The sequence below is a fragment of the Protobothrops mucrosquamatus genome, unplaced genomic scaffold (genome assembly GCF_001527695.2).
Source record: "Protobothrops mucrosquamatus isolate PMUCROS unplaced genomic scaffold, P.Mucros_1.0 scaffold13, whole genome shotgun sequence".
In the NCBI taxonomy this organism is placed as follows: domain Eukaryota; kingdom Metazoa; phylum Chordata; class Lepidosauria; order Squamata; family Viperidae; genus Protobothrops; species Protobothrops mucrosquamatus.
In genome coordinates, this window is record NW_015386400.1 from 162,310 (window position 1) to 170,427 (window position 8,118).

At 35.7% G+C, this 8,118-nt stretch overlaps 1 pseudogene; it reads right to left on the reverse strand.

The window, feature by feature from the left end:
• Nucleotides 1-8,112, reverse strand: LOC107282834 (annotated as a pseudogene).
• Nucleotides 8,113-8,118: the final 6 nt, after the last annotated feature.

Genomic DNA, 8,118 nt, shown 5'->3' on the forward strand with positions numbered 1-8,118 from the left:
AAAATACTTCAATTAAGAGGAACCTCATTAAGGAAGTCCATCATTCTCAGATGTAATAGTCCTGATATTAAATTAATAACCATAAATTACAAACTACAAGGTAAATGCTATATTCAGATTATATAAAGAGGAAAGGGAGTCACATGATACAGAAAAACAGGTTATTTGTGTTAGCAGTACAGATCTTAGAAAACAGCTATTTTCTTTAGTTGTGAATAACCCTCTGACATATCATCCACTGGTGTATTTATGACATTAGCCGAAACATTGTCATCTGGCTCAATACATGTGTTTCTTTCAGGAGATGAACAAAGAGTAACAGGTTCGTCCATTTTGTCAAAAAGCAATTGTTGAAGTCTCTGAATGCCTATAAAAACCAAGAGAATAATCAACTTTAGAGAATGCATTTATATCAAGATTGTGTTTGTGCATTCAACAAAAAACTTAGCAAATTTAAAATTAATTTATTGCTATGAGGGACGGGTATGCAGTATAAAATCCCAGGTTCATTAGATTAGAATGAGCAGAATTATTCCAATAGATAAAGCCTCTCATCGTAGAGAAGTGTTGGAAATGAAAATTCTAAATTATAACGTACAGCAATGTACTCTGATCTGAAACTGATCATATCAACTTCAATTATATCCCAGTATTAATTTTTTTAAAGCTATTCAGAAAACAATAATTAGCTTTTTTCAAATTCTTTTGACTTATTTTTAGTAAATACAAATTAAGGATTCAGAAAAACATCCAATTAGTATAATCAATATGATCTTTATTTACAATTCTTCATTTACAGCATTAATCAATTTTCTATCTGATTTTTTTCTCAAATGATCAAGAAGTATTAAATACATCAACAAAAAATAGATATATTAACATATTTTTCATTTTATGTTTGTGCTCTTTTGAATGAGCAATAGAATAAGATATTAAACTATATTCTCTGATTGAGTCTTGATCTGATTTGACTATAGCTGAAATCAGGAATGAGGAATAGCATAAATGGAAAAAGAATCAGTTTTATAGAACTCAAAACTTACACAAAATAATCTTATCTACAGAATCTGAGAAAACTATTCTAAACCATCCAGGTTCATAACAGCAGAAGGCCTTCCCAGGACTAATAAGAAGTTTTTCATCAAGAATCTTCCTCCATAAATCGATTTCAGCTTCAAATGTCTGTGTTTTTAAAAACTAAGAAACAACATGAAGGTGAATTGTGCTACATAAAATAATTACAATTAACATAAGCACATTACATGAAAATAATAAAAAGATAAATATTTATTTTCCACCTTTATTATTATGAATAATTCAAGATGGCAAACATACCAATACTTCTTCTATTTTCCCCACAACAATCCTAAGAGGTAGGTTTGGCTCAGAGAAAATGACTGGCCCAAAGTCACCCAGCTCACTTTCATGCCTAAGTCAGGACTAGAACTCATGGTTTCCTGGTTTCTAGCCTGATACCTTAATCACTAGACCAAACTGGTTTTGATCTGATCAAAGTTTTCAATTAATTTACCTATCAATGAATTCCCAGGTCTCCCACTTTTTCCCCAACTTAGTCCATTATATAAATTTACTATTAAAAGTATATGTCTTGATTCTGTATGTGAATTACTATACATAAGGATAATACAATCTGTAGGAGTTTAAACAATATTCAATAGTGTAGGATATGCAAAATATTTTAAAATGTTACAAATGCAAATTTTCATTAAACACTCTGAATATGAACATAGAACAAGAACACTTTAATTATTTTGGTGGGTTTTCTTTCTGGAGATTGGAACATTTCCAAAATGTCCATAGTGAAAAACTTCATGGTATTTCATGTTCAAAATGTTTTGAAACAAAGTATTTTATACACATCTTAAAATATTTTGAATGATTGATACAGAAACATCAACTATCATTTTAAAACATCAAGATTTTCATCCTTATTTTTCAAATGGTCAATAGAAGTTATTTTTCTTCAATCAATATTTATTATTTTTTTACATACCTTCCTGAAATCAGCCCACACATATAAACCTCCTGAGCTTTTTAAAACAGGTATTCCAACATTTGCAAGACCATCTACGAGAATGTTTTGAGCTTCTTTTAATCTTTTTTTATTTATTGGGAAAAAGACATTATCCAGCCAGTCTGTCAAAACAATACAAATGATAATGCATTTTGATTTCCTTTTCTTTATACTTTTCAGACACAGCATTTTCTGAATAGTAAGCATAAATTCATAAAGCTGTTATAACTTGACAATACTCAGTGATATCCATTGAGCACAGTATTCCCCCCTGCCTCACAAATTTAGCACATACAATTTAGGGAACCAGTTCCAATTTTTTTGTGAATTTCTGCATTGTTACTGAAAATTTTTGAACTGCCACATAAAATGTATTATTACCAGGATTAAATGTGTCTCTCTTCAGAAGAGAAATAAGCCTATAAATAATTTCCATGCTCCAAGAAATGGAATTTATACACTGTCCTCTACCTTAGGTTTTAACACAAACTAAAGCAGGAAGAAGCAGAGAAAGCCTTGCACAGCCTTCATGTAGCAAACTTACATGTTTAAAATACACATTCTAATTTTTTTTTCTAGTTTTTCAATCTAGTGCAGGCATGTCAAACTCGTGACATCACGTGACATCGCACGATGTATTGCGACTTTTCCCCCATTGCCGGCAGCGTGATGCATCTGGCCCACGGGCCGGCAGTTTGGCATGCCTGATTTAGTGTCTTAAATTTTCAATCCCTGTATAATCTGGTCTTTCGGTAAGAATTTATGAGCAGGGATGTGGGAGAATTTTGATTAGCTCATGGTTTTAAATGTAATAGTTTAGCTTCAAAAACTCATGCTACTGAGGGTTAAGTAATGTGACATTTTAACATACTTGTTATTTTTCTAATTAAGATCACTAACATGGATAATATCAACCAATTACAGTGACATTAATGGTACTAGAAAAATACAGTTGAGTTTTAGCTGGATTCCAGTGTGAATTTTGATTACATAACTTGCTACTGAATACAATAATGCTTGCCAAATCATAGTTTGGCCACAGTTAGGGTGATAGATTATTAAATTTCTGGAATTCAACAGCTATTGTTCTAAAGATCAGAATTCATTTTTACTTTATTTATTTGGCCTTTGAGTCACTGTTGACTCCTGGCAGCTACATGGACAAGCCCCTACAATTTCCGTGTAGGATTCCAGAAATGGTTTGCCTTTGTCTCTTTCCCAGGGCTGAGAGAGAGAGAAACCAGATCAAGGCCACTCTGGTGGCTTTCTGTCTAAGCAGAACTAGATTTCAGACTCCTGATTTCTAGCCTTTGATCATTATACCAAACTGGCTCTAGGTTCATTATTTAGATGCTGTGTGTGTGAATATGCAGTCACATTTTCAGGTTTGTCTCACCTCTGTCTTTAAGGATTTGTTGGAGAACATGCTGTACAGGACCAGAACACCCATGAAAAACCACAAGCTGATTAACTGCTTTCCTAATGTAATGATTTCTGGTGTATAATACTCCAACTCGAATACCACACATGCCAAAATCCTAGAAGGGATAGGTAAATAAAGAACAATGTAATTTAAAGTCCACTTAAAATGGCAGTGCCCCATGCATATTCATAAGTAAATCAATATTCAGAATTTCTAATTCTGATAATATGGAATTTCTCAAATTTCATTTATATAATCCAAAAGTTTGCATTTTAAAAAATAAATTGTTACCTTTTTATGCACAAATAATTCAAAGCAGATTTTATTAATAACTCGCCCTAAGCTGATCTCATTAAATTAATAGCACTAGAAATATTTTTGGCTGCGACCACCACAAAGATCTTTAGAAAAAGAGAAAAAAAAAAACCCCACAGTTTCTGTCTGAGGGCAGCAGTCTTTCTAGACCACCTAACTTCACACAAAGCAGCTTTGGGAGGGCAAAGCAGGAGAGTTTAAAATATTTTCATGGTATCAGAGATTTATCAGCAGACAAAGGTTATTATTAACAACGAATAACTATGAAGATGACGTAGAAACAACTACTTTTGAAAGAACTATTATACCCAGAAATATATGCACAGCATTCTAGGGGTAGGCATAAGGAAACTTCAAATTCTAAAATGTGGAATCAGAATGCAAGAAAAGCTGCTTACATACATGTACACACACTAGGATATAAGTGCACAAGAATGTGGTTTGTGTGTCACCTGTGGTTTGCTGCAGATGCTGAATATTATGAAAAACTGAGGGAGTGGAGGTCTTCTTACCACTTTCTTTGAGGATGCTTTTGACTTCTTTTTAAAGACATTAAACTATGCTTTGGTTTTAATTAGATTGCCCAGGTCTGTCACACCACAGTAAGAGACAAAAATCTGAACTCCAGATTCACCAATAGCAGTAACAATAATAATTTCTACCATGTAAACTGAATGATATGGGAGAGGAAAATTTGACACTTTAATTACTCAGGTACATATTGAATAGACATCGATATCAAGTATTTCTAACCTACCTTGCTAAATCCCCACATAAAATGAGTCCGGTCTGGATCTGGTAAACTAAAAAGAAATATTCACAAAGAATATACATTAAAAAAACCTTTAGTTATAAGGACAATAATAGAGAAAATCTGCTACATTTACAAGTGGCCTCATTATCAGAGGAATTAGAAAGGAGTGGTCTATAATTATAAACTGAAGATATGTAAAACCATGTAATGAGACTGCAAATAATGAGGGCCACTGAAACTGCACCTTGTGCAGAAATCATTATAAGTTTTATATATATAGGAATTATAGGTGGTCCTCATTTAACAACCACAATAATATAGCGTTATAAAGTGAACTCTAGCTTTGTCTCTATAAGTGGTCCTTATTTAATAAACTACTCAGTCTTCAAACTTACCATGAGTTGTGGTGACAACTAGAATTTGTACTTAATGAGTGTTGCAGTGTCCCATGGATAGATGATCACAATTTGTGACTTTTGCTGGTTTCCCAGAAGCAAAATCAATGAGGAAGCCAGCAGAAGTCATAATCATGTAATGTCCTTGCTTAAAAAATTGGCAGCTGGAACGGCTGTCACCAAGTGGGTGGTTTTTCGGCTTACAACTATGTTACTTTAAAGATGGAGCTTCCAAGCCCCAAACACTAGCTGAGTGAGAATTACCTGCATTTTGTATGAAATTGTGGAATGCTATAAATACACAGGAAAAATTATTTTCCTTCAAATAAATAAAAAATTATTCTGCATCTATAAGATATGTAGAGCTGGGTCCTCATGTTTTCCAGCTTTTTTGTACATCTTTTCTACTCTTATGGCTAACACTCTGTTGCTGTCCTGAGCATATTATAAGACATGTCACTGCTGAAACTTCTCATCTTATTCTATTCTACCCATCTATAATATCTTCCAATTCCAGGAATGAATATGACAACAGACAGCTCCATCAGAGCATCAGACACTGGATAGATCTTAAAGCTACTTTACTGTATATAGTTACTTACATTTCAGTGGTTCATGAGCCCTTTGCAGGATGAAAATTACACATATTCTACATAAGGAATGCAGCACACACTTGAGAAGTATCCAAAAGTTGCAACTGATAGAGTAGAGCAGTGATGGCGAACCTTTTAGAGACCAAGTGCCCAAACTGCAACCCAAAACCCACTTATGCATCGAGTGCCGGGTGGGTGTGGCCCATTGGGTGGGTGTGGCCAATTGGCTGGGCATGGCCAATTGGGTGGGCATAGCTGCAGTGGTAACAGCAGACTGGGTGGGACTAAAAAGTTCAATCAATTAATTCCAACTTTGCAAGAACTTTTTTTTTCCCTTGAGAAGTTGAAATTGACTGATTGAACCTTTTTTTTTTTTGCACATGGCGGCGGAGGCCTAAAATGAAAAGGTTTTATAAAACCCAGCTGAAGGCCGAGGACTGGGGCGACAACGCACATGCCCAAAGAGAGGGCTCTGAGTGCCACCTCTGGCACCTGTGCCATAGGTTCGCCATCACTGGAGTAGAGCAACTGGAGTAAGAAGTTTTGCTAATTGCTTATTGATATTAGCATTACTCTTTAAACCCTTAAAATGTGTGGGTCTGACAGCAAAGAAACTGTCTTTTCAATATGAATGTCCCCTGTCGTGAAGATCAATGAGATAGGCGTGGCCAAAATTTGTAATAGAGTTTTACCAGGGTTAATTTTAATATTAAATAGTACATTTAGTAATAATATTAAAATTCAAATATCAATGTTCTTGGTTTTTACTTTACATTTTGTTAGAATAGAAATAGAGTGGGTAGAAAAGTCTAGTAATTCTTGAATCATATATATATGATATTACATCAAATACTATTCTGGAAAAGTATGCAGTGTTTCTCAACCTTGGCAAGTTTAAGAGGTGTGGATTTCCATTCCCAGAATTCCCCAGTCAGTCCACACCTCTTAAACTTGACAAAATTGAGAAACAGAGATATCCAATAAGATGACCTTAGAGAAATTATCTAAAAGCTGTTATAACAAGTGCAGAATATTCCTGGGTAATGCAGGAAAATATTAGAAAGAGACTGATTCCTGTCTGAATCTCTGGGGTATAAGGGAGAAAGGAAAATTTAATAGGAAGTCTTGCAAAATTCTGTTACTATAGCCCAGTGATGGCGAACCTTTTAGAGACCTTTTAGAGTGCCCAAACCACAACCCAAAACCCACTTATTTATCGCAAAGTGCCAGGGCCACATCAGCATTGTGGTGCCCTTGGGGGGACATGGGGGCGTGGCCCACTGGGTGGGCATGGCTGCAGTTGTCATGGCAGACTGGGTGGGCGTGGCTGGGGTGGGTATGGCCACCTCAAAGTTGCTCATGGGGGGGCGATGCCTACGGGGCCCAGGCAAGGTTGGGGAAGATCCAGGGGGTCTCTGGCGGGTGGGGCGGTGGGCAGGAGGCCCAGCATAGATGGGAGGAGGCACGCAATCCTAGCTGGGACTGGGGGGCCATGGCGCCGATGGGGATCTGGCTTTCCCTGCTCAGAGTGGCCTTTGGGTGTGGGCGTGCTCTACCACCTCTACTTGACTTTCTAGTTGGCCGCTTTGCCTCCTTTGTGCTGGGTGGGGTGCTGTTCTGGGCGGCGGCAGCGGCCTAATGGACCTGCGCGAGCTGATGGCAGCAGCGGCGCACGTGCCCACAGAAAGGGCTCTGAGTGCCGCCTCTGGCACGCGTGCCATAGGTTCGCCACCACTGCTATAGCCTGTCTCAATAAAGTATAGTTCTAGGCTTCCTGTGGAATTTGTTTCCTGACATAATCTATCTTGTAGGCTTGACACATTTGGAAACATAAAAACTATTTATGAATATGGAAACACATATGTATACATATCTTAAATATTTAGAAAGGGTGTCCTTACCTCTTTAAGCTAAGGATGCTTGTGAATGTGGTATCACCATATACTGATAGCATGTAAATTTCATCCATTATTATATGTAACTCATACCTATATACAGAAAAATATGTAAGAACTCTTTAAAGTCTTCAAGTATTCATTTGATTTGTGGATTCATTACTGTAGTAGTTCTTAACATATTATTTGTAAGTCTAGTATTAAAAACTTATTTAAAAACACTCAAGCACCCTAGGAAACTCTTACATTTTATGGTGAAAGCCACAACATACATAACAAACTGAATTCTTAATTCTAATATTCACAGACATTCATAAGTCTACTACTGATAGAAATATTCCTGAATTTCTGGAAATGTATCAACAGTTACTTAGGTTTTCTAAAAACTGTTTCTTGGAAACATTCTGTTAACTTAAGAATTTTATTTCTAATGTCAAATGCAGTCCCATATTTATAAAGACATATGGATGGAAAAACACTAATCTTGAGCCTTAAAAAGCTCTGAAATTTTTTAAGCTATTCTAATCTAGCTGCTAAATTTAAAATAAAATCATTGAAAGATGGAAGGTAGTATTATACAGCATGTAGAACCATTATTCCATAGATATTTCTGAATAATTTAAAGCGATTCATTAGTTGCTTGATTTAGTCTGCAGCGCAATGCCTGGCTATTTTCGATGGCTTTCAAATATTATCATTGTCTTTGTT